The 27,988-nt window shown below is 37.5% G+C and overlaps 1 long non-coding RNA gene across 6 annotated transcripts in view; it reads right to left on the bottom strand.

Annotated features, from left to right (window-relative positions):
* Positions 1–780: 780 nt before the first annotated feature.
* Positions 781–27,988, bottom strand: part of LOC110598617 (uncharacterized) — a 67,664-nt gene continuing 40,456 nt past the window's right edge. For 3 of the 6 annotated variants that reach the window (XR_013439651.1, XR_013439653.1, XR_002484496.3), the window contains one exon: positions 781–1,575. This is a non-coding gene — a long non-coding RNA (uncharacterized LOC110598617). Of the gene's footprint in view, positions 1,576–7,226; positions 7,324–27,988 lie in introns of all 6 variants that reach the window. The other 3 variants (XR_013439649.1, XR_013439652.1, XR_013439650.1) reach the window with 2 other exon arrangements.

The raw sequence follows: 27,988 nt of genomic DNA, 5'->3' as shown, positions 1-27,988 counted from the left end.
TTTCTGACAGATTCCTGGGCATCTCTATTTCAGCATTCCCACAGATACCACAGGGAAGAATCATCTCTTTTGTGCTAAGTCTTGCTTGGCCTTTGGAATTTTGTATCTCATCAGGGTTACCATCAGTCACACAGTCACCTGGGTTAGACCCCAGAGAGCCTTCCCTTGCCTCTTCCTTTGCCTTCATCTAGTTGCATCCAAGGTCTTAGATCTGTTGTTTCTTCCTCAAATTCACTAATTCAGGTGCTCTTTTGTTCTCCCCAACCCCACCCTCATATTATTCTGCTTTCACCTAGATTATTTTCTTTGGTCTCTGTCTCCAGATGTATCATATCAATGTACCATTCATATTTCTGCTAGCATGATATTTGCAAAATTAAACCTGCCTATATATTCTTCAATGACTCCACAGGAAATGATCCAGACTCTTTAACCCCTTATGTGTAAGGCTCTTGCTGTCTACCTTTTCTGCTTCTCTGGGCCCCTCCTGCTCTCTCACTCTTGTTTCTCTCCATATTTTTGCTAGTACTGGCTTTTCTGTCTGAAATATAATCTCTTTCTGCCATCAACCCCTTGCTCCTACAAAGATGAATTCTATTTATCATTTAAAATTCCACTCAGATATCACTTCTTTCATGAATCTTTTACTGATATTCCCATCTCCTGGCCCCTTAGGTGCTTGTATATCTTAGGTGTGCCTCTATCAATATGTACATCACATTTACTTTTGCTATTATTGCTATAATAATAAATAACAACATTTATTATTATACACAACAATGTTTATTATTTATTTATTATTGCTATTTGTTATTTCTCTTATAATTACATCATAATAGCATGATATCCTGTTTCTTCATCCGGGGCATAAATGAAGCCTGTAATAATTGAATGACTGTTAGAAAAATAGTCTTAACTTAAAAATTTCTTCAATGGTAAAACTGAAAAATTATTTTTGCTAAATCTCAGCTAGAATTCTCTTGCCTTAAACCCCTGAGCATTTTAGCTAGTGAACTGAATCTGTTTCTCTGAATCTATTTTAAATTTATGTCAGCAAAGTTATAGTGACATTGTAAAAAGACATTACTTAAGTATTTCAGTGTCCAACGTGGTAGTGATGGGACTTGGCTTCTCCCCTTGTTTACCTACTACTGGGTCTCCAAAGAGCTCCCTCTGGAAGAGATACCCACATCTCTCCAAGTGTTGTCCCTACACCAAGTACAGAGCAGAGCTCCTCCTCTGTGGCCACCTGGGGGCAGTGCAGACTTGTGGATGGGTTCTGCAGCAGGACTTGGAGAACCCCATTCCTGAGCAATCCCAGTTGTGCGGGCCATTTCTGTCCAGCTTCTTTTCTTCTCTCTTCAGGGAGCATCCTTGGTTGAGTGCTCCTTTAACTCAGGCTTCCACTGAATTGATGAAGGAGGGACTGGAATTGAGTGCCCCAGGCCAAGGCTCACTCAGAATAGCATGCACATCCATATGTGAGTATTCTGTAACACTTCCAGCCTCCAACTTCTGAGAGGCAGGGTTAAACAAAACAAGCTGGAGGCTTCTTTGAACCAGGAAATGTGAACACTTTAAAGGAAAGAATGGAGACTGGTGTTAAACACTGCTAACAGGTATAACTTTGATCCTTGCTAGGTTGTGGAAATGCCACAATTTTTTAGTTTTCTACATTAAATACCCTTGGTTCTTATCTAACAATTGGGTGCAAAACAATTCAATCTGGGGCCCTTTTCAGGAGCTTGGAAGAAGACATCTCTCAGTTGGTGCCTGCCATTCTTGGTGCTCTTTGCCCATGATGGTGGTTTACTCTAGGACCCTTACTCTTGGCCTAGCTGAAGCATAGAGATCTCTGCTGATGCTCCCAAATCGCAGTGCTTTTTTCCTCCTCCTGAGCAAACATTCCATTCAAACCCTACAGCTGCAGGGGTCTGTGAAAGAGCTAGAGCAAGACCCAGTCATTCAAGGAGGCCACAGTGCTCCTCAGCACCATCCCCTCAAAGTCAGGCTCAGGAAATATTCTCTCCATCCCTCCTATAATTCTAACAGTTCTTCTTTCTTTCAGTCAAAACAACTTTATCATTTCTGAGACCATGGACTGATTTAAAAATCAAAACTCCATTGATTTCTTTTTTTCTTTCTCTGAGATACAAGAAGGCCTGATCTCCAAAACAAAAAGCACTGGTTATTCTTTGGGGATGAGGAATGTGGAAAAGAGGAATGATCCATTCTTTAATGAAGAGTAGAAATGTCTAACACCACAGAAATAAGAGAGTCAGTTCCTCAGGCAAGTTATCCGATCAAACATTAAAACAGTGCTTATCTAAGGCCTTGTTCCGAGGTATGGGACCTCTGCAAGAAGAGGAAGCTCTTAATGCTGGGCTACCAAAGTACTTAAACACTTGTTGAATATAATGAAGACTGGAAGACATCAGGCAAAATGTGGTGATTCTTTTATTTTAATTTTCTATTTCTGCTTCTCAAGAGCTTTTGATTACTGGTCCCAATTCCTCCCTTGATCATTTTTTTTTTCTCTTTCTTTTCTCTTTGGAATGCTGGGGATTGAACACAGACCCTTGCTTGACATGCTAAGCAAGTGCTTTACCACTGAGCTATATCCCTGTTAGTGAAGCTCAGTTCTTGTCCCCTATGCCAATCCAATAATGAGAAGATGGATTTGAGAAAACAGAAAAAGAAATTTCATCATTTTGCTAGCAAAGGAAAAGCACAGGAGACTCCTATTAGGATAGATGTGCCTATCCTAATCCTGATTCTGCCTAACTGGGAGAACCAAGGGCTCTTATTCAAAAGCTATATTCTATGTATCCCCTGTTGGGGGATTGTGATTTACTTGTTAATTTAGGAGAGGGAGAAGAGGAAAAAACATGTTTATTTTAAAATAAGCCTCATTGGCAGAGCAGTAAGGGCTACATTCAAGCATAAATTGCACCACTGTTATATTCCTATTCTTTAAAAAAAATTTCACTTTGAGACAGGGTCTTGCTAAATTGCCCAAGCAGGACTCAAACTTGTCATCCTCCTGTCTTAGCCTCCCAAGTAGCTGGGAGTACAGGTGTGTACCCCTACACCCAGTTCTCCTGATCATTTCTATTCTTTCTGGCCATATGCATAACATTCCAATTTTACCTAGTTTTTCTGGCTAGCTCTCCCACCCTAGTCCTCCATTCATTATTCTTCTCATTCAGCACATGTCTCTTGAGCACTTGTTATTCTTCAGGCTCTATATTAGACATTGAAGAGTTCTAGGAAGAAAATAGGGTAACAGGATAGGAAGTGAAGTGGGTACAACTTGAGATAAGTTGGTCAGACATGTCCTCTCTAAGGAGGAGACACTTGAAATCTGAAGGACAAGAAGGAATCAGTAATATTGGGATTTGCTGGAAAAGTCTCCAAGCAGAGAGAACAGGAAGTACATAGGCCCTGAGACAAGAACAAGTAGCTAAAAACTATAAAGCTTTATACAATTAAATAAAATAATTGCTTTAAGGTTTTCCTCAGCCTATCACTATTCCTTTACCCCTTTTACTCAAGAGTAGATTGAGAGCTGAGGTTGTGGCTCAGTGATAGAGCACTTGCCTAGCATGTGCAAAGCCCTGGGTTTGATCCTTAGCACCACATAAAAATAAATAAATTAAATATATTGTGTCCAACTACAACTAATATATATGTATATTATTATATATATTAATATTAAAGATTGATCCTTTCTGAGAAGTGATTGACTTCACTTTCTTACCACTCAAAATGCAGAACTTTCTTCCAATGAATTTCTTTGAAGATCATCTGATATTTATCTGACCCCAATCATCTATGAAATTAGAAGATTTGTGTGGTATCTTATATCAGACAATACTTCTGTCCTCTGTTTCACAGGAAGATTCAGATGGAAATTCAGGAGTAGTACAGAGAGTAAAAAGTCAATTCTCTGGATCAAATCTACAGGTGCCTAAACAAATTCCTCTGCAAATTCCAGGGATATCCCACCACCCCTACAGTCACTCTGGTTACCTTTTCTCCATACTTCACATTGCCCTCCAATAGGCTCTCATGCCTAGCTGGTGAGGGAATCCAAAAGAGCTGGCTTCTTCTCTTAAATGACAGAATAGCTACTTAAAGAGGCTAGAGGGCTTCCTGCCACTGGAGTCATAAAAAGCTCTCAGTAAGCCAGGGACCAGAATCAAAACCATATGGTTTGCTATGCAATAAAGATCACAGGGCCTGGAAAGTATGAGAAAGAAGGGCCAGCCAAGGGGCAAGCTCTTGGGAGTGAAGGAGATGTGCCTATCCTAATCCTGGCAGCACAGTACTCACAAGAGGAGCAGACCTTCTACACTAGAGACTTCCTGTCCGTTGACTCCTCTTAGATTCCTGGGCCAGCTGGACTCTTCTCAGGCCCAGTCCAGTGGAAGTTTCAAACAAAACTGGTTGAAAGAACAACATACTTACTCACTGAAATATTAGGATCCCCTAAAACCTTTCTGATCAGATGCCGTCCAAGTGATAACTGCCCTTATTTACTCATTTTTCTAACCAACAGACATACCCTGTATCTTAGAAATATAAAGCAAGCAGCCCCTTATCTGCTTGTTTGCTGTGTATCTAAATAGATAGTTTCTCTAAGAAGGGATCCAAGGTGCTCCTGAAGTAGAACCCACATGCATTAAAAAGAAACTTACACTAAAGACTCCTTAGACTATGTGAACCCAGTTTGGGGAGTCTGGATTTGGATCTGCTTGGGGACTTTAAATGCCAGAATTTATGTTAGTCCCAATATGCCAGCAGGGATGGACTGCAGGAAGTTGGGGAAGGAGTGCTGCTGGGACAGGGGTAGCAAGCAGTGTCTTCTATTTTGCAGAGCAAGGCCAAGGCACCTGAGGAACGGTTGAGTCCTACTTCTCAGGGGCTGCCTCCCTGCTCCCCCACCTCAACCCAACCTGCTTCAGTGGTTCATGCAAAAGGCATATGGACATGTGGGGAAAGATCCTCATGCTCATGTGTAAGAGTTTGGGGGAGATGTTTTTGCTTTAGGACCCAGGTCAACTCATAAGTGGAAGGAACATTCCAGCAGTCCTTTAACTGCTCACCAAGGGCAGGTCTGCAATACGCTGGGTCAAGGAACAAAAGAAAAAACAAAAAGCACAAAAAGGGCAGGGATATAGTTCAGTGCTAGAGCACTTGCCTGGTATGTGTGAGGCCCTAAGTTCAATCCTTAGCACTGAAAAAGCAAAATAAAACACATAAATATGGGTTTCCCTCACTTTCTTTTTTTAAAAAAATTTTTATTAGTTGCTCAAAACATTACAATTATCTTGACATATCATACATTTGATTCAAATGGGGTACGTAATCTTATTTTTCCACGTGTACAGATTGCAGGATCACATTGGTTATACAGCTACGTTTATACTAGTGTCTATTGTATTCTGCTACCCTTCCTATCCCCCCTCCCCTCTCCCTCACTTTCTTATATAGGTGTTATCTTGGATGAGAAGGAAAACGAAAAGTCTAATAAAGAGGAAGTTTTCCCTTAGGGTTTTCTTGAAAGTGAGCGTTTACAAGGTTGTGGGTAATCAGTGATTTGTGCGTGGAACTTTGTCTTGAGCTTCTCAAAGTTGCAAGAACGGGTTATTTATTTTTATTTTTTTTAGAATTTTTTTAATAGTTATTTTTTTAGTTTTCGGCGGACACAACATCTTTGTTTGTATGTGGTGCTGAGGATCGAACCTGGGCCGCACACATGCCAGGCGAGCGTGCTACCGCTTGAGCCACATCCCCAGCCCAAGCAAGAACGGGTTATTGTAAGAGCCAAGATCTACATGACATCTTGTCTTCCTCCTACATCCTCTGACTTACTATGATCATAATAGGGGGTAGACTTCTGAAGTTATTGGGCCCTTCAGTTCTATCCAACAAAGACTTGGCCTGATTCTAGAAACTTTAACCATGCACTCGCTTTCAGGTGGCTTACAAAAGCTGGAGCTAAGGGGCTGGAGGCCTTGCTCAGTAGTAGAACACTTGCCTGGCATGCACAAAGCCTTAGGTTCAATTCCCAGTACTGACAAAAGAAAGAAAGAATCTGGAGCTAACCTTTGTTCAACTCCTGATGGTATTTCTCTTTACCCTTCAGGGACTATACACTGAACCTAAGGGGCTGGTTCTCTGGGTAAGTTCAATGGGGGCATTGCAAATTATACTTCATTCTTGTCAACCACAAAAATAGGATTAAATTAGATTTTATGTAAGCTTTTGTTTATCTAAAATCACAGCTTTTGACACAATTTGCGTATGATTTATCTCCACAAAAACTCATATTAATGCCTAGTCCCCAGTGTAATGGGGTAAGAGGTGATAAGGCTTTTAAAAGGAAACTTGGGTCATGAAGGGATTACTGTAGTTTTCCTGAGAGCGGGTAAATCATCGTAAGAGCAAGCTGATATAAAATGAGCCTCCTAAGTCTAAGGATTTAGACTCAAAAGCCAAAATAAACCCATTTTCAGGTATTGCTATAGCAACCAAAACAGACTAAGACCTCATCCCAGAGTGTACTAGGTTAGCAGGATTGTTTAAAGTACTAGGTTAGCATGATTGTTTAAAGTTTTTGACCAGGTTAACAATAAATTATACTTTTACAGGTCTTATATATTTTATAGACCCCTTCCCCCTATTAAAAAAAATTTTTTTTAACTGTAGGTGGACACAATACCTTTATTTGTTTATTTTTATGTGGTGTGGGGGATTAAACCCAGTGCCTCATGCATGCTAGGCAAGTGGTCTACCACTGAGCCATAACTCCATCCCTCCTCCCCCTGCCTTTAAAAATTTTTTTTAAATATTTATGTTTTAGTTGTAGTTGGACACAATATATTTTATTTAGTGGGTTTTTATGTGGTGCTGAGGATCGAACCCAGGACCTCGCACATGCTAGGTAAGTGCTCTGTCACTGAGCCACACCCAAGCTCCCCATCCCCCCCTTTTTTAACAGAGGTTTTCAAGCTAGCTTCTAATTCCTGAGTCTAAGTGATCTTCCTGCTTCAACCTTTAAAGTAATACATGCTTCTCCCACCATGTTCAGCAGACCCCATTTTAAAAAAAGATTTACCATAGTACTATGCTTTCAAAAAGTAGAGTATAATTATTGCCATTAGCTCTAAGAGAAAACAAGCAGAAATTAAAGTATAAAAATAAAGCTTGCCCAAACTTACCTACCTCTATTGTGACCAGAATCAATATTTAGAACACTGACAATCTTACTTGGAGTTCACTGGCCTTCCAAACCACTCCATCTTAAAAACAATTATCCTGCAGAAATTATAGAAAGACAAAGGATTTGAAAATTGTTGAACTTCTTCCCTAGCTTCACATTATAAATGTGAAACCCTCCTCTTTTGATGTAGAGTCCTCCTTAGCCACAAAATGCTCCTCTAGATTCAGATGCAGTTCATGTGCATTGAGTTGCACCAAATACCACTAACTCAATTCACACGGCCGTATCTCCATTGAAGATATTATTTATCCACAAAGCAACTGAGGCTCAGAGAAGGCAGATAAACCAGCTTAAATCACAGAGCAGGTAATGGCAACTGGATCTGAAAACAGGTCTTCTGAGTCTCTCTGATCCTCTTTCTGCTATATCCTGATGTGTCCAGAAACCTTAACCATAACAGGAACCAAACATATATCTTCACGAACTCTACCTACATGAGGTAGAATCTAGGGCTGAGATGGCATACAAGATAGCAGAGAACTTCCGGTGTCTCCACAAGTGGCGAATACCTTCCTACTGGGTGTGCACAATGAAGCAAGTGAGCATGCATACATGGCATGTCTCACCTCCTGATGGCAGGGGTTTGGACAGGGAAATAGCATCTTAAAACCTATTTCAAACAGGGTATTGTGGTGTGTGGTATTCCCAGCAACTCAGAAGATGGGAAAGAGGATCATGTGTTCAACACTAGCCACACAGCAACGTACTGAGGCCCTAAGCAACTTGGTGAGATACTGTATAAAAATAAAAAGGGCTACTGATGTGACTCAGTGGTTTAGGACTCTGGGTTCAATCCCCAGTACCAAACCAAACCAAACAACTTATTTAAACCAACTGGCAGCAACTGGCAGCACAGCAGCATTCCCAGACAGTGTGAGTCCATGAGCCTCCACAGACTTGGAAAAGGAAATCAGTGACTGAAACATTCAGGAACCAGGGGGATCCCAGGAGGTGTGTAATAAATTCCATCCAGATGTTGGAATTGGTTTTCCTCCTCCTCCTCCTCTTCGTCTTCTCTTTCCAATCATACTTAGAGTAAACCAGTTATCTTCCTACTTTCAGAAAATGGGAAGAACATTGCTTCTTTCCTGGGCAGATCTACACCAAAGATCGAGAGCCTAACAGCATCTGGATAATACAGGGTGGCATCTGAATTATCAGAGAGTACTTTGTACACACAGCAGAATTAGTAGATAGATAAATGGCATTGCATTCATTTTCACAAAATCCAACTGGAAGTCTGCAAGTCCACTTCAATTTACTACTTACAATTTTGAAACTTTCTAGGAAAATAAGACTGTATAAGTTAGTCCCACAAAGAACTGAATATCTTTTGGTAACTGAGCAGCCTGAATGTCTGGGCAGTTTTGTGGTGCCATGTGGCTAACAACCAGGTCATTAGATAACTCACAAAACCCTCCTCCAGCACCCAGCTCTCCTGGGGTTAACTCTTGCTGTGGGGCTAGGATGAGGAAAAACAGATCATCCAAAGCACAGCCTCACGAACCCTTCACCCCACATCTCAGCTCCTGATCCTGGCAAGAAAAACCTGAGGAAGACAGCCCTGGCAGCAGAGAGTGGTTCTTCTTGCCAGGAGCTGCTTCTGTTTGCAAGCTGTGGGCATCAAGCTAGAAAGCAGTGGTGAGAGTCAAAAGCAGGAACAAATGATACTGGGAAATGGGAAGCCAAGGGAAGAAAGGATCTTACTTTCCTTTCTTACCATTCATAACTCCCTTTATAAATGTTTATTTTGGTACTTTTAAATTTTGATTCAAATCCGCAGTGGAAAGTATATTTCAAGGGGAAAAAAGTGAAAACAAAAAAAAAACAAAACAAAAAAATCAACACACTTGTGTGAACAGTATTTTGACTCAGTCCATGGAACAATCGGAGGAATCTCCACAGACCAAGAGATTCCCTGATTCTGTTCAAAGAACCATCAATCTAAATACTACATCATGATTTCAGAGCCTTTCTGTAGACCTGGAAAGCAGATACTGACAGTTCCTGAAACAGGGCCCTGAATAACAAGAGTAGAGCCCCACCCAGTGGGGGAAAAAGAAATTTCTTTAGCATTCTCAGGTGTTGCTGTACAATACAATATCTATGCTATAGTTATATGCCCATGGCTGAATTTTTTTCTTTCTCTCCTTCCTCCTTCTCTAATTCCTCCTTTGTTCCCCCTCCTCCTCTTTTTATCATTTTATTTATTTATTTTTTTGCTTGTTTCTTCTATAAGAAAGCTTCCCATCTCCCTGAGCCCTGAGAAGGAGATGGCTCTTTGGCTCAAGCTGCTCTGTAAACATGAAGGAAAAGGATGTGAGTCACATGGAAGGTACAGAGTTTGTCTGTGTACCTTCCCTTCAGCCACAGGGATCCCATTAAGGATAAGGCATTAACAATGATGGCTTTACTTTGGGCACAACCCTCAGCAGGACAGCCCCATGCAAAGGTAATTACCAGGAATGGGGGCCCATTATAGCTGTTTGATTTGATTACTCCAACATCCTGTCAGACAGATGAAGGAAGGAGACCTGACCCTTACCTCAAAGAGGAAAGCGGCAGGTTGCGGTATTTTGTTTCAGCGTCTGTTAGGTTGAAGCTTTGAAAAACGGGATTTTATGTGTCCAGGAAACAAATACTCTGTTCTATTGCTCCAGTGCTCTTGCAAATTCAAAGACATAAGGAAATGTGTAGCCAAATCGAGACAATTACTTAAAATAGGCTGTTCTAGTGTCCAGTGCAGAAACCCTCATGTTTTTGTAAGTGGCTTTGGCTTGGAATGCAATCTTCAAAAGGGGCCAAGAAGGTGGAAAGCCCATCAGACTTGCCCATCGAGGAAAAGGATGAGTGTTTCCCTCTTCCAAGTGCTTCTGCAGATGGGTGCCCGTTCAGGCATCATGTCAACTTGGCAGCTGCTGCAGTGGGCTTGAGGAAGCCAGGGAGCCAGTGCTCAGATTTAGGCAAAGGAGGGAAGGAAGCAGAGCCAGGGCGCTGGTGACAACGGGGAGAGAAAGCCTTAGACAAGAAAAATAGAACATGGAAGGAAAAAGATCCGATGTCTGAGAGTGGGGCTGTGGGGAGGGTGACACCTCTGATTGATGAAAAGAAAGGACATAATTCAGAGGAGAATGTACACAAAGAAGTGGATTGGGCGGTGAGTGAAAACTGACTTGAGTTGGGCTGGGAAGACTTACTCAGATTTTGGCAGGAAATCGGGAAGGATTGTAAAGCTAGAGTCTGTGTCCAATTTAAAAGCTGTCTGGCTGACTCTTGGGGTAAAGCAGTCCCCAAAGCCTCTAGAGTCTGCATTTTGCTCAGAGGGCAAAGGAAAAGGAAGAGGAATATGGGCTTGCATCGGGGGAGGGCTGCATAATCCCTTGCATGGCCTCCACACAGGTGGGATCCAGCCATAAATCGCCTGCTGGACTGATCCCCAAACCTGTGCTTACAGATTTTCTTTGCATTCGGGTGTATTTTTGTTTTGTTTTTTGTTTGTTTGTTTAAGAGGAATTGGCTTGGAGCAAAAGTAGTTGATGTGAAACATTCTCAACCACCATGTGAGCTTGTTGAACAGATGGGAGGATGAGGAGTGTGACCAGGCTCTCTGGTTCAGAAAGTCAGAAAGAGTGGTTGCAGACAGCCCTGTGCCCATCTCTAACTGCCTGTGAGGCTTTCACCTACTCACTGATCTGCCCTGGACTTCTGTCTTCCTTGACATCAGCAAAGACTGGCCTCCCCTCCTGGCAGGCATTCTTGTGGATAAGAGCACAGCCTGAAGATCTGCCCTCCCTGGGGAGAGGGAACTGGTTCAGACCCTGTGTGTTGGGACAAGCTGACTTTTTTACTTGATGGCTTAGTTTCTTTTTAGTCATCTTTCCCCTTTTGCCTAATTCCTAAGTATTCTGGACACACTTGTCTTTTAAGTCAAGTTTTTAGTGAAAGAAAGCACATGTACAGAGAAGTGTTTGGCTGGATGGATTTTCACCTTGAACACACTCAGAACACCAGAATGTAAGTCTAGAGACGGGACATGACCAGCACCTAGAGCCCCTCATTCCCTCCCCAAGTCTTTTCCCAAGGAGAACCACTAACCTGACTTCTAACACCCGAAGTTAAGTTTTGCTTGTTTGGGGCATTCTTTCTGTATGTGTCTTTTGCTCATTTCAACATATCAGCTCTTTTATTTTATGCGTCATATGAAGGAAAGTTTCATTCACTTCTCACATTCCCTTCAATATTGACAGGTAAGCTCTTTGGGTGAGATTCAGAGGCCTCTTATATGGAACCTTGGCTTGCTCATCAAGTGATTGATACACATATAAGTTGTCCCTGCTTACCATGATTCCTGAGTTCTGCAATATTGGTTTTTAATTGTTATGTTTTGTGGTACTGAACATTGAACCCAGGGGGCTCTACTGTTGAGCTACATTCCCAGCCCTTTCTACTTTGTATATTGAAACAGTGTCTGGCTAAGTTGCTGAGTCTGGCCTCATATGTGTGACCCTCCTGCCCGCTTCTCCCCAGTAGCTGTGATTGACAGACATATGCCACTGCACCCAGCCTGACTTCTGCAATATTGTTAATTCCAAGTGATTCTTGGTCCCTCAGTGATTATGTCTGGAGCGAAGTAACATTTTGTTATTTCCCAGGATATTTTAACATTTTCTAAATTATATTTTTATATGGCAGATTTTCACTAAATTATCTTTGCAAATCATTTCTATTATAAAATTAATTTAAATCTTAACAGTTTATTAACAATTTTTGGTGCTGGGAATTGAACTCAGAACCTCTGATATACTAAGCACCCAGGTCTCAAATCTTTGCACTTTAAATCTATGCAGGTTTTTCCCTTGTAATTTTTTCATGATGCAGGTTACCACCAGACCTTCCAAGAAATTCTGGAATATCTCTGCAGATAAATTGGACTAATGGAGTACATTCCTCATTATGTTTTTTTTTTTTTTTTTTTTTAGTTATAGATAGACACAATACCTTTATTTATTTTTATGTAGTGCTGAGGATCGAACCCAGTGCCTCACATGTGCTAGGCAAGCGCTCTGCCCCTGAGCCACAACCCCAGCCCCAGTTATGTTTTTGTATTCACTAAAGACTTGCCTTCTACCTTCTACTTCAGAGGACAATTTATTCATTCAGTCAACAGATATTTAGTAAGTACTTTTTATCTGGCAGGCTCTATTCTAGTCAATGAGGATACAGTATTACAGGAATAACACATTGAAAATGGAGGAAGAAGAAAATAAAAAATGAACAACAAAACCGAAACCAAAACCAAAATTGAAACATATAGCAAGAATGCATACCAAAAAGGTCATAAATAGGATGAGGTCAAAGAATTATTGGAGGGCTGGGGTGGTGGCTCAGTGGCATGTGTGAGGCACCGGGTTTGATCCTCAGCACCACGTATCAATAAATAAAATAAAGGTCCATTGGCAACTAAAAAAAAAAAAAGAAGAAGAAGAAGAATTATTGGACTGGGCGTACCTTAGACAGGGTGGTCAGGAAAGAGCCCTTTGAGGACATGATGGTAGAGATAAGACTTCAGAATAGGAGAAACCAAGCAGGCAACAAGCTGGGAAAAGAGTTCTAAACAGAGGAAATAGCAAACCAGGGTCTTGGGGCAGAAAAGGGCTTGTAATGTGTGAGGAACTCAGAAAAGACCAGTGTAGCTCTAGCACAGTGAATAAGGAGGGGCACAGGGGATGTTCTGGCAAAGAAGTGAGGCCAGGTCATAGAGGCCCCTGGAAGCTGTGGTAAAGAACCGGGGTCTTGAGGACAGGAAGTTCAAAGTTTTAAACAGTGTTGTAACATATCCTCATTCCCCCCCTTTTCTTTTTATAATAGAGGTGTAATTTACAGGTAGGGCAACCCATAGACCATATGTGAATAGTATGATACATTTTGAGACTTGCCCTGCAGTTGGGTTTCCAAAGTGGGAAAGCATTTTTAAGTTCCCATCAGCTATATATAAGAATTTTCCACATCCTTTTGCCTGTTAATGGTAGTTTTGTTTTTTTTAAATTTTTTTTGTGAGTTTTTAAAGGGATATTTTAGCGGATGTAAAATGATCTCTCATTGTGATTTAATTTGTATTTCTTTGATGCATATGATATTTAAGTTTTTTAATGTTTTTTGGCTATTTGTAGACCTTCCTTTATGAATAGTCTATCCCATATTTTAGCCCATTTTACTTTTTTTAGTTGTTGTTTTTGAGATGGGTTCTGACTATTTTGCCTAGGCTGGGCTCCATCTCCTGGGTTCAAGCTATCCTCCTACCTTAGCTCAAGTTTATTTCACTGTGACAAGCTTAGCCCATTTAAAAATTGGACTTGTTGGGCTGGGGTTGTAGCTCAGTGGTAGAGTGCTTACTTAGCATGTGTGAGGTACTGTGTTCAATCCTCAGTACCACATAAAAATAAATAAAATATTATAAAAGTATTGTGTCAGTCTATAACTAAAAAAAATATTTTTAAATTGAACTTGTCTTTTATTATCCAGTAGGAGTTGTTTATATAGAGATTCTTTGTCAGATATGTGTGTCATGAATATATTTCCTGTGTTAAAGTTTGTTTATTCATTTCCTTTTCATTGCCTTCTAAAGACTAGATTAAAAAACTTAGAATTAATTTAATATTTATGAAAAACTTGAAAAAATAAAAACAGTACATAAATCACCTGAATTTCCCCTACCTAGCTTTACCTTCTGTAAACATTTTTTAAAAATTTTTAACTTCTTTTTAAAAAATATTTTTTTAAGTGTAGGGGACACAATACCTTTATTTATTTTTATGTGGTGCTAAGGATTGAACCCAGTGCCTCACATGTGCTAGGTAAGCGCGCTGCCCCTGAGCCATAACTGCAGCCCCACTTCTGTTAACATCTCATTTGCTTTATTATTTTTCCTCTCTTTCTCTGAAAAAACACTTAGACACACACACACACACACACACGAACACACGCAGTTTTTGTTCTCTTTATTAGTGCACTGTAATTGTACTTAATAGTTGGGTTCATTTTCACATAATCATACATGCATGTAATTTAATTTACTCCATTTCAGTTTCTGGTCCCCACCCCTTTCCTTTCCCTTCTCCCCCCCCCCCCCGCCCCATTCCCTTTCCTCTACTCTCCTGGTCTACCTTCCACTCATTTATTTATTTATTAATGAAATTATTATTTATTCTAATTTGTTATACATGATGACAGAGTGCAATTCATTTCTTATTACACATATAGAACACAATTTTTCAAGTCACTGATTATAACTATTTATTTTTAATTTATTGATGCTTTATAGATATATACAAAGGTGGAATTCACTGTGGTACATTTATACATGAACATAGTGTAACTTTGTCAGATTTGGTCTGCATTTTCTCCCCTTTCCAAATTAATTTTATGACTGTCTTTTCTAGTTGCATGAAGAATGTTTTTGTTTTTCTGATCAATTTTTCCCCCCTGCCTCAGTCTCCTTCTGTGCCATGGGTCTTTCTTCTCTCTTCATGATATCCACCCTGACATTTTCCCCCCTTATTTTGCTCTTGCTTCCATATATTTTCTGAGTCTGGCTTATTTATTTCAATTAGCATGATACTCCTCAGTTTCATTCATTTACTAACAAATGCCATAATTTTATCTTTATGGCCAAGTAAAACTCCATTATGTATATATATCACATTTTCTTAATCCATTCATGTGTGGACAGGTACCTGGACTGATTTCATATCTTGGCCATTGTGAGTTGTACTGCTATTGATGTGGCTGTATCACTACAGTATGATGAATTTAATTCTTTTGGATATATATACAGAAGAGTGAGATATCTGAGTCATATAGTGGTTCCCCCTTCCTTATTTTTTGGGGAATCCCCTGCTTTCCAGAGTGGTTTTATAATTTGCAATCCCACCAACAATGCATGAATGTGCACTTTCCCCCACAAAATTCTCATCAGCATTTATTATTTGTATTCTTGGTAACTGCCTTTCTGACTGGATGAGATAAAATCTCAGTGTAATTTTGATTTCCATCTCTGTGATTGTTAGAGATGTTGAACTTTTTTTGTATATTGTGGCATTTTGTGTTTCATCTTTTGAGAAATGTTTGTTTAGTTTTTCTGCCCATTTCTTGATTCTGTTATTTGTTTTTGTTTTTGTTTTATGTTAAGCATTTTGAGTTCTTTATATTTTCTAGTTATTAATCCTCTGTCAGATTACTAGCTGGCAAAGATTTTCTCCCATTTTGTAGGCTCTCTCATCATACTCTATCATTTCCTTTGCTGTGCAGAAGTTTTTAAATTTGATACTGTCCCACTTATTGAGTCTTGGTTTTATTTCTTGAGCTTTTGGGATCTTGTTAAAGAAGTCGGTCCCTACACCAATATGTTGGAGTGTTGACTCTGTTTTCTTCTAGCAGTTTCTGTTCTAATTCTAAAGTCTTTGATCTACTTTGACTTGACCTTTTGTGCAAGGTGAGAGATAGGGATCTAGTTTCAATCTTCTACAGATGGATATCCAGTTTCCCCAGCACCATTTGTTGAAAAGGCTATCTTTTCTCCAATTTATGTTTTTGGCACCTTTGTCAATTATCAGTGAGTGTAATTTTGTGGATTTGTCTCTGTACCTTCTCTTCTGTTCCACTGATATTCCTGTCTATTTTGATGCCAGTACCATGCTGGTTTTGTTACTACAGTTCTGTAGTATAATTTGAGATCAGGTATTGAGATGCCTCCAGCATCACTCTTCTTGCTTAAGATTGTTTTGGCTTTGCTGGGTCTTTTATTCTTCCAAATTAATTTTAGGACTGTTTTTTTCTAGTTCTGTGAAGAATGTTTTTGTTTTTCTGATCAATTTGAGAGTAGCTGTAAACATCATGGCCTAAACACACACAAATTGTGTATTTCCTAAGAATTAGAATATCTTATGACCTAATTAGAAGTTGTTGACTAACATCAGAAAATTTAACATTTATATAATGTTTTAATCTACTGTCCATACACTAATATTGTTAATTGTCCAATAATGTCCATTATGGCTTTTCTCCCATTCTATCTAGCAGAGGATCCAGTGTGTGATCAGTCATTGCATTTAGTTTTCATCTCTTTGGTATCTTTTAATCTAGAACTGTTCTATAGAATTTCTTTTTCTTTAAAAAATAATTGGACATCCCACATTTGAGGTTTGTCTGATATTTCCTCAATTAGATTCATGTTATGCATTGATAATTAGAATATTATATAAATTCTTTATGTTCTCCTCAAGGTTTAATATCTAGAGACATACAATATACATATGCCTCTTATTGGAGATGATGATTGTGATCAGCTGTTCAAGTTGTCTGATTTTTCCACTTCAGAGTTACATGTTTTCTCTTGGCAACCAATAAACCATCTAGGTGATACACTCTAAGTTCATGCAATATCTTGCATCTCATCAAAACTTGCCCTTAGATTTAGCAATCACTGATAATCTTGCTGGAACTAAACTTTGTTATGATGGCTACAAAATTGTTTTACAATATCAGCATTCTTTCCACATTCACCAGTAATTATTGGGCATTCTACTGTATGCAACTATCCTCCCATCTCTTCTACTGGTTATAGTATAAGTTAGAATTAATGGCTTTCTGATTTTAATGATTTCTAATTTATTACTGTCCTTAATTATTTTGGTGCTAAAATTGTCCCAGATATGGTCATAGTAGGAGCTCCTTCAAGCCTGCTGCATTGCTCTTGAGACGTGTACCCATCATAATTCTGAGTAATTCCTTACTTTATAGCATAAGGTGTTCCAATCTCATTTTATGCCTCCTGTACTCCAGTTCTGGAATGAACCGTCTTCTCAAGGAGTCTTGGTTCTACACAATTTTTTTAAAATAAACATATAGTAAAATTGATGTTTTTGTGTACTTCATTTTAATGTGTGTAGATTCATATGCCCACCACCAAAATAGGACACAAAACAGTTCCATCAATTAAAAAAAATGTCTTGAGCTATCACTTTGTGGTTGTTCTCCCAAATTCACCCCATTCCTCCTGAAACCCTAGCAACCACTCATTATATAACCTATTACTATTGCTTTATATCATAGCTTTATTTTTTAAAAAATATTTTTATTAGTTGTTAATGGACCTTTATTTTATTTACTTATTTATATGCGGTGCTGAGAATCGAACCCAGTGCCTCACACATGCTAGGCAAGCACTCTACCACTGAGCCACAACCCCAGCCACCATAGTTTTATCTTTTTGAGGATGTATTGAAATGAAATAGTATAGTATGTGAACTGTGAAACCACCTGGGACTAGAGATTCCTATTCTGGTAAGGTTTTTGACTATGAATTCAAAACCTCTAATAGTTATAGGAGTGTTGAGGTTATCTATTTCATCTTGAGGAAATTTTGATTATCTGTGATTTTCAAGGAATTGTTCCATTTCATCTAAGCTGTTGAAGTTATGTGGATGGAATTGTTTATAGTCTTCCCTTATTACTCTTTAAATATCTGTGGGGTCTATAGTGATAACTCCACTAATATTGACAATTTGTATCTTTTCTCTCTTTTTTATTTTCAGTTTTTCTAGAGGTTTATTTTTTTTATATTTTGAAAGAACTAGCTTTTAGTTTTCTAAGTTTTTTCTTCTCTACCCTGTTTTCAGTTTCATTGATTCCTGTTATAATAGTTATTATTTCCTTCCTTTGGCTGGCCTAGGGTTTAATTCGTTTCTATTTGTCTAGTTTCTTTTTTAAATTGTTTTTAGTTATAGATGAACACAATAACTTTTATTTATCTTTTTATGTGGTGCTGAAGATCGAACATAGGGTCTCACACATGATAGGCAAGCACTCTACAACTAAGCCACAAGCCCAGCCCTAGTTTCTTTTTAAAATTTTTATTCTTTTTAGATATACATGACAGTAGAGTATATTTTTCTAGTTTCTTAAAGTACCAGGATAAATTATTAATTTGAGACTTTTCTAATAGAAGCATTTGATGCTGTAAATTTCCCTCTAAGCACTACTTTAACTGCACTCTTCTCTAAGATATCATCTCACTCCAGTCAGAACGGCAGCTATTATGAAGACAAATAACAATAAGTGTTAGCAAGGATGTGAGGGAAGGTACACTCATACATTGCTGGTAGGACTGCAAATTGGTTCAGCCAATATGGAAAGCATATGGAGATTCCTTGGAAATCTGGGAATGGAACCACCAGCTATCCCTCTCCTCGGTTTATACTGAAAAGACTTAAAAACAGCATACTACAGAGACATAGCCACATCAATGTTTATAGCATCACAATTCACAATAGCTAAACTGTGGAGCCAACCTAGATGCCCTTCAGTGGATGAATGGATAAAAAAAATGTGGCATATATACACAATGGAATTTTACTCAGCAATAAAAGAGAATAAAATCATGGCATTTGCAGGTAAATGGAAGGCGTTGGAGAAGATAATGCTAAGTGAAGTTAGCCAATCCCCAAAAAACAAATGCCGAATGTTTTCTCTGATATAAGGAAGCTGACTCATAGTGGGGTAGATAGGGGGAGCATGAAAGGAATAGATGAATTCTAGATAGGGCAAAGGGGTGGAAGGGAAAGAGAGGGGGCAGGGAATTAGCAAGAATGGTGGAATGTGATAGATATCATCATCCAAAGTACATGTATAAAGACATGAATTGGTGTCAACATACTTTATATACAACCAGAGTTATGAAAAATTGTGCTGTATACATGTAATAAGAATTGTAATGGATTCTGCTGTAATTTATTTTTTAAAAAATCAATAAAAAAGAAATAAAACTTTTTTGAGTTGTTGTATTGTTATTTTTGTCAGTTCAAAATAGTTTATGGGCTGGGGATATAGCTCAATTGGTAGAGTGCTTGCCTCACATACACAAGGCCCTGGGTTCAATCCCTAGCACCATACGCACACACACACACACACACACAAAGTTTATAATTTCACGAGGCATGCTGGTACATGCCTATAATCTCAGCAACTCCAGAGCCTGAGGCAGGAGGATCATAAGTTTGAGGCTAGCCTGGACAACTTGGTGAGACCCTGTCTCAAAATTAAAAATAAAATGCTGTGTAGTTCAGTGGTAGAATGCCCCTGGTTCAATCCCCAGTCTTCCCCCAACAAAAAATCATAATTTCACTTGAGAATTACTATTGACATTTTGATCATTTAGAAGTATATTGCTTAATATCCAAATGTTTGGATATCCTACTGAAATCTTTCTGTTTTGATTTCAGTCTATTCCATTACAGTGGAAGAAAATACTCTTCATGATTTAAAGTCTTCTGAATTTATACTAATTATAGGACCCATTATATGGTCTACCTTGGTGAACAGTCCATGTGTACTTGGGGAAAAAATGTCTGTTTTGCAGATGTTGAATGGACTTCCCTATAGATCTCAATTAGATCCATTTTGTTGAGTTCTTCTGTATGCTCACTTATTTTCTCATAGTTGTATTAATTACTGAGATAGGAGTGCTGGCATTCCAACTATCATTGTGAATTTTTCTATGAATTTCCCTTTCAATTCAATCAGTTTTCATTTCATGTACTCTTCTGGTGGGTGTACATGTACTTATTATATATTCTTGGTGAATTTATGCTTTTATCATTATGCAATTCCCCTATTTACAATTAGAATTTTCTTTGCTCTAAAGTCTACTTTTTCTGATATGAATATAGCCACTGAGTTTCTTTTGATTAATGTTTTCACATTTCACATAATTTTACATTTAGCCTAGCTATATCTTTATTGTTATTACTTATTTTGAGACAAGGTCTCACTAAGTTGATGAGGCTGACTTTGAATTTGCAATCCTTCTGCTTCAGCCTCCTGAATAGCTGGGGTTAAAAGCAGGTGCCATCACACCTGGATAATACATCATTATATTTGAAATGAATTTTTTGTAGACAGCACATACTTGCTCATATTCTTAAAAAAAATCATTCTAACATTTTCTGCATATTATTAGATGTGTTTGACCATCTACATTTAATGTGATAATGTTAGGATTTAGATCTATCATTTTATTATTTATTTTCTAGGTTTTCCCCTTTTTTGTTCCTTATTTCCCCTTTCCTGTCCTCTTTGAACTATTTGAATTCTTTCAGTTTTCTATCGCATTTTTTTACATCATTCTGTTTAGTTATTTTTTAAATGACTGCTAAAGGGATTACAATATGCACAAATTTCCAGTTTACTTAAAGTCTATATTCTACAGGAATATAGAAATGCTACCACTATATTATTCCCTTTACTTCACGCATATTTTACATCTACTCACATAGAAAACCTCATTAGACAATATTATAACTTTTTTTTTTGAGACAATTCTTCTAACATTGTAAATGATCCTCCCCTCTTAGCCTTCTAAGTAGCTGAGACTACAGGCATGTACCACCACACCCAGCTTATAATTTTAGCTTTTATCCATCAAAAATTTTAAAGTACTAAAGAGAAGAAAAATAGTCCATTACATTTACCCAGATACTTCCCATTTCTGTTGCTCCTCCTTGATTCCTGATGTTTCTAGTTTCCTTCTGGTATCATTTTCCTTTTCCCTGAAGAACTTTCTCTAGATTTCTTTTAGAGCAGGTCTACAGGAAATATACCTTCATCTGAGAATGAGAACTACCTTTATTTCATGCTCAGTTATCATGGAAATTTTCCTTAGATATAGAATTCTGGGTTATATATTTTTAACATGCTAAAAGTGTTTCATTTCATTTTGGTCTCCATCGTTTATGATGAGAAATCCATAGCAATCAAATCTTTGGTTTCTTACAAGTAATATGCCATTTTTACTCTGTCTACTTTCAGTACATTTTCTTTGTCTTTAGTTTTCAACAGACTGATTATGAAGTGTTGTATCACAGATTTCTATTGGTTTATTTTGTTTGGTGTTTTCTGTACTTCTTGGACTCATCAAATCTGTGAAGTTCTCAGACATTATTTCTTCAAATAAGTTTTCTGTTCTGTACTCTTGCTCCCTTTCTTCTGAAACTCCAATGGCATAATAGTTAGGCCTTTTGATATTGTGCCATTTTGCTCTGCTCATTTGAAAAAATAATTATTCTTTGTTGTTCGGTTTAAAATTTCTATTGTTCTATCTTTAAATTCATAGACTCATTTATCTATTATCTCTGGTCTACTATCAAATCTGCCAATTTTATTTTGGTTATTATACTTTCTGTAAGGTCTGTAAATAATAACTTCTCATTTATACTATGAGTATTTTTCAAGTCCTTAATCAGGCTAGCTAGAGATTATCTATTTTATTAAAAATTTTCAAAGAACCATCTTTTTATTTCCAGATTTTCTTAAAATTTTTGTGTTCTACTTTAGGGTTGTACAATCCACAAATGTCTATACATGGTTTTAATTATTTTTCATTTCAAAATATTTTCTCATTTCCTTTCTGATTTCCTCTTGGACTCATGGATATAAGACAAATAAGAATCATATTTTCCCATTTTCAAGAGTTTTGGAGATTTTGCCACATAACTTTTCATTAGTGTTTCCTTATTTAATTCTCATGTGGCTTACAATAGGCATATAGCATATTCTATATAATTTCAATCTATAAAATGTTCTGAGAGCTACTTATAGTCAAGTATATGGTCTATATGAATGAATATTCCAGATGTACTTGGAAAGAGTGTATATTTTTCCATTTGAGTAGACAGTCTGATAATTGGCAGTTCTGTCCATTTGGCTTACATTGTGTCATTTAAGACAATCAGCATTACTGATTCTGTGACTACTTGTTCTATCAATTGCTAAGAGAAAGGTGCTGAGATCTCCTACTGTAATTGTATATTTGTCTATTTTCCTTTCCATCTGCCAGCTTTTATTTCATTGTTTGAAACTTTGTTATTGTATGCATACACATAGGCATATGCTATGCCTTTTTGTTGAATAGACCTTTTTATTATTAAGAAATAGTTCTTTTTAACTCTTTGGTGCTTCATTATCCTGAATTTTACTTTGTCTAATTTGAGTGGAGCCATTAACTTTCAGGTTTTTTTTTTTTTTCTTTTTTCCCCAGGGATTGAACCCAAGGGCACTTAACCACTGAGCCTGAAACATCCCCAGCCCTTTTTGGTTTTTATTTTGAGATTATTTCCTTAAGTTTCTTAGGGCCTTGCTAAATTGCTGAGACTGGCCTCAAACCTGTTATCCTCCTGCCTCAGCCTCAAGAGCCGCAGGATTACAGGAGTGCACTACAGTGCCTGGCTAACTTTCAGCTCTCTTATGGTTACTGTTCGTATATACATGTAGGACATTGTTTTATCCCCATGTCCTTCTATATGTGTGTCTATGTGTAAACAACATACAGTTTGGTCTTGCTTTTCCATCCAGTCTAATGTTAGTATTTATATTAAAGTTTTATTGTTGTGAAACAAATTACAATGTATCACAGAGCTTACTAACTCACAGTTCTATAGGTCAGAAGTCTGTTATGCTGTAGCTACATTCATTGTTAAGGATTTCTTCTCATTTTCTTTTTGGCTACTAGTTGGTGGCTCCCTTCACCACCTAGAGACTGCATGCATGAATCTTCATGTGGCCCCCTCACAATATGGTAGCAATAGAATCCCAGCAACAAAAATCTCCCTCCCATAAACTCTCTGACACTTTGAATCTCTCTGACTTTTGCCAACAGAGGGATAAAATTCTTTTTTTTTAAATAGTCCATTTGGTTGGGTTAGGCTCCCCTAGATAATATTCCTTTTTAGAGTCAATTGATTAGTAACCTTAATTATATATGCAAAACCCCTCTGGGGCAAAAATCATGGGCCCACTTTGATTCTGCCTAGGCCATAACTCCTATACTTTTTAAAAGACTTTATTTTGCAACAATTTTAGAGAAAACCTGCAAGATACTAGTTTCTATACATCTTTCATCTCTCTTTCTTTAATATTAACATCATACATAACATAGGACAATGTTCAAAACAAGGAAATTGATGTTGATATGATGCTACTAGTGAATGTACATTGAATTTTACAGTTTCCCCCACTAATGTCCTTTTTCTAGTGCAAGACTCAATCTAGGATCCCACATTGCAATAAGTTGTCATGACTGTTTAGTCCCTTCAAATTGTGATAGCACCTCCAGTTTCTATGTTTTATGATTTGATTCTTTTAAAGAGTGCTAGCCACATATTTTGTAGAAGTTCCCCAAATTTGGATTTGTTTGAGGTTTTTATACTTTAAGTTAAAGTTATTAAGTTTTGGTAAAAACTTAGGAAAATTCATATTTCATCCCTTATTCTTATACCTTCCCCAGTAGGTAACCTTTACAATAATTTCTGGTTTATCCTCCCTGTATGTCCTTTGCACAAATAAGCAGATGTTTGCATACATCATATATTCTTTCTGTTTTCCATAAAATGATACATACTATGTTGCTTGCTAGGGCTACCATGGTAAAATACTACAAACTGGGTGACTAAAATAACAAATTTATTTTCTCACATTCTGAGACTGGAAGGTAAGTAGCAAATTGTCTGCAGGTTTGATTGCTTCTCAGACCTCTCCTTATCTGATGGATGTTTGCCTTTTCTTTGAGTGCACATGTGATTTTTTCCTCTGTGTACACATTCCTGCAGTCTTTTTGTGTGTTTAAATTTCCTCTTCTCATAAGGACTCCAGTCAGACTGCTAAGTCCCACCCCAACAAACTCAAGTTAACTTTAATCATCTCTTTAAAACCTCTGTCTGCAAATACAGTCACATTCAAAGGTACTGAGAATTATGACTCCAAAATACTACAAAGTTTGAGGAGACAAAATTCAGGCCATGACACTCTTTTGTACTTGGTTTATTTTTCATTTAACAGAATATTATGGAAGTCACTCCATATCTGTTGATAGAGATCATCCTGATTCTGTTTTATAGCCATGTAGTAGCTCATTGTGTAGCCGTACCCACTTCTCCTATTTAGTTACACTTAGATTTTATCCCCATTTTATAAACACAAGCAATCCTGGCAATGAATAATTGCATGGATATGTGTTTTCATACTGTTGGAGATTCTTAGGATTGCTATGTCAAAAGGTAATGCCTGTAATCCCAGTGGCTCATGAGGCTGAGGCAGGAGGATTACAAGTTCAAATCAGCCTCAGCAACTTAGTGGGGCCCTAAGCAACTCAGTGAGACCCTGTCTCTAAATAAAATATAAAAAAAGGGCTGGGGATGTGGCTCAGTGGTAAATAGCCTGTGGGTTCAATAGCGGGTACCAATAAATAAATAAATAAATAAAAGTTAGTGGCAAATTCATAGAGAGAAAATAAATACATTTAGCGGTTGACTGGTGAGGTGAGGGTGGGCAGGAATGGGAAATAACTTCTGATGCCCGGGAATTTCTGTCTGGGGTGTGGAAAAGTTCTAAAATTGAATTGTGGTGATGCTTACATGATTTTGGTGAATATCCTAAAAACTTCTGAACCATACACTACAAATCACTCAACTTATGATATATGAAAAATATTTCAATAAAACTGTAAAAAATGGCCGGGCCTGATGGCACATGCCTGTAATCCCAGTGGCTCAGGAGACTGAGGCAGTAAGATTATGAGTTCAAAAACAGCAACTGGGAGGTGCTAAGTAACTCAGTGAGACCCTATCTCTAAATACAATACAAAATAGGGCTGAGGATATGGTTCAGTAGCTGAGTGCCCCTGAGTTCAATCCCCAGTACCCCTCACACACACACACACACACACAAAAAAAAAAAACCTGCAACAAATGAAGGTAAGTGTATATGAAGTTTTGTTAGGCATTGCCAAATTTCTCTCCAAATAGCTTGTACTAAATTGCATTCCTGCCATTGATATATTAGAGTACCAGTGTCCTACAGCCCTACATGAGAATGTGTTGTCAAACTTAATTTTTGCCAACTTTTATATATTTTTTGGCATGTATGTGAAGTCGTCCAAGTCATTTCACAATTTTATTTTTCCAATTTTCAGGTTTTTAATCCTTTCTACTCTTTTTTATTTTTTCTTAGCAGTGCTGGGGCTAGAACCAAGGGCTTCACACATGCAAGGCAAGTGCTTTACCACTAGCTATATCCCAGCTTCTCTACTCAAATTTTAAGAATTCTTTACACACTAGGGAGATCAGCCCTTTGTCTATGGCAATGCTGCAATTATTTTCACCCAGTATATAAGTTACTTTATTACTTTATGAAATATTTTTTCTGGTCATGACAAACTTTTAAAATAGTAAAATTTGTCAATCTTTTCTTTTCTTGTTCTGGATCTTATTATAGTAGAACTGACTCAGATTTTCTCCTAGTAAGTACAGGACTTCATTCTATACACCTAGATCTCTAATCCATGTGGAGTCTCTACTTATGAATGCCATAAAGTATGCAGCTAATTTACTTTTTTTCCTAACAGCCATCCAGTATCCCCTTCCCCTGTATTAAAAAGTCCACTCTTTATTTGGTCATCTTTGACTCATCCCTTGTCTTTTTTTCCTTCAGAAGCAATGCATTTTAAAGGTTCTCTCTTTAAGTTACCTATGCTTTCAATTTACTTCCTTATTCTGGCCTATCTAGATCTTCTTTTTTTTAATATTTATTTTCTAGCTGTAGTTGGACACAATACTTTTATTTTATTTACTTTTAGTGGTGCTGAGGATCGAACCCAGGGCCTTACATGTGCTAGGTGCACGCTCTATGACTAAGCCACAACTCCAGCCCATTCTTTTTAATTTTCATATTCAGTAGGTATTATTCTTTCTGCCTTGGCCCCAGAAGAGGGTATGCTCTCTTCCCTCACTGTTTCTCCACTTGTCTGCTCCCCACAGAACCTGACAGCAGAGCAAGGGGATGGTGGGAGGACTGAAAATAACATATTAGAATTTGGTAACTTTTCTCTTCTTATAACTGTCTTGAAGTTTCAGACTTCTCTGACTTCAGGCCATGCTGGGGACATGACTTTTGAGTACATTTGTTTCACTCTTCTTGTTTTGGATGTTGTTTGGTTTTTATTTTTGTATTGTTTTAGAAGAAAATATTGTAAGGCAGGTATGCAGGGCATCAGCACCTTTTTAAGCAAAGGCAGATCATTTCTATTTTATATAATTATTGTTATAGTTAGATTCAAGATCATCTTATTTGCTTTTTAAGAATATTTATATTGAAATAGAGCGCTCTACCACTGAGCCACAACCCCAGCCCAAGGCTAGTTTATTTATTTATTTATTTAAATATTTTATTTTTTAGTTTTCGGCAGACACAACATCTTTGTTTTGTATGTGGTGCTGAGGATCGAATCCGGGCCGCAAACATGCCAGGCGAGCGTGCTACTGCTTGAGCCACATCCCCAGCCCCCAAGGCTAGTTTATTTAAAATTGTTTTGTTATTGTTTATGGACTTTTATTTTATTTTTTTATTTATATGTGGTGCTGAGAATTTAACCCAGTGCCTCACACATGCCAGGCAAGTGCTCTACCACTGAGCTACAACCCCATCCCTGCTGAACTACTTTTTCACAGTAGTTGCACAATACTACATTCCTATTAGAAATGTATAAAGGTTCCAATTTCTTCACATCCTTTTCAGCACTTGTTATTTTTTAAAAAAATCATTGTTATAGCCATCCTACAGGATATGAAGTTATATCTCATTGTAGTAATGATTTTCATTTTTATATTAACCAGTAATGTTGAACATCTTTTCATGTGTTGATTGCCCAATTGCTTATGCTTTTTGGAGAAATATCTATTCAAATCCTTTGCTCATTTTGAAAATTGAGATTTTTGCCTTAATATTGTTAATAGCAAGAGTTCCTTGTAAATTCTGTATATTAAACATTATCAGCTAAATGATTTATAAATATTTACTCCCATTCTGAGTGTTGTCTTTTCACTTTCTTTATAGAATCCTTTGAAGCACAAAAGGATTTTTATTTTGAAGTCTAATTTATATAGTTTTCTTTAATTGCTTGTGATTTTGGTGTCTAATGCAAGAAATCATTGTCTAATGTAAGATTATGCAAATTTTAATCTGTTTTCTTCCAAGAATATTATAGTTTTAGCTTATGTATTTAGTTCTTCAGTCCACTTTGAATTAACTCTTGTATAGGATGTGAGGTAGGTGTCCAACTTTATTCTTTTGCATTTACATATCCAATTGTCCCAATGCCACTTGTTGAAAAGATTATTCTTTCTCCGTTCAATAATCCTGGCCTCCTTGTCAAAAAGCAGGTGATGAAGGATGTATGGGTTTATTTCTGGACTTTCGATTCTTTAAAAAAATTCTGACCACTTTATGTATAACTTTAAAACCTTATGGTAGAACACTTACATTTCTGTCTTCTTCCCTTTTTATTTTATGTAAGTTATAAATCCCACAGTACACTTTTATTGTTTTTTCCTTGAGTATTCAGTTATTTTTAAAGAAATTAACATGTGAGAGTTAAATATTTATAAACCATTTCCAATGCTCTTAATTTATATTATAGATCTAAGTTCTCGTCTAGTATCAGAATTTCCTTTAATATTTCTTTTTAAAAATTTGTTTAGTTGTTGATGGACCTTTATTTTATTCATTTATTTATATGCGGTGCTGAGAATCGAATGGAGTGTCTCACACATGCTAGGCAAGTGCTCTACCACTGAACCACAACCCCAGCACTTGCCT

The sequence above is a fragment of the Ictidomys tridecemlineatus genome, chromosome 5 (assembly GCF_052094955.1).
Source record: "Ictidomys tridecemlineatus isolate mIctTri1 chromosome 5, mIctTri1.hap1, whole genome shotgun sequence".
NCBI classification, from domain to species: domain Eukaryota; kingdom Metazoa; phylum Chordata; class Mammalia; order Rodentia; family Sciuridae; genus Ictidomys; species Ictidomys tridecemlineatus.
This window is presented reverse-complemented; position numbering and strand designations above follow the sequence as displayed.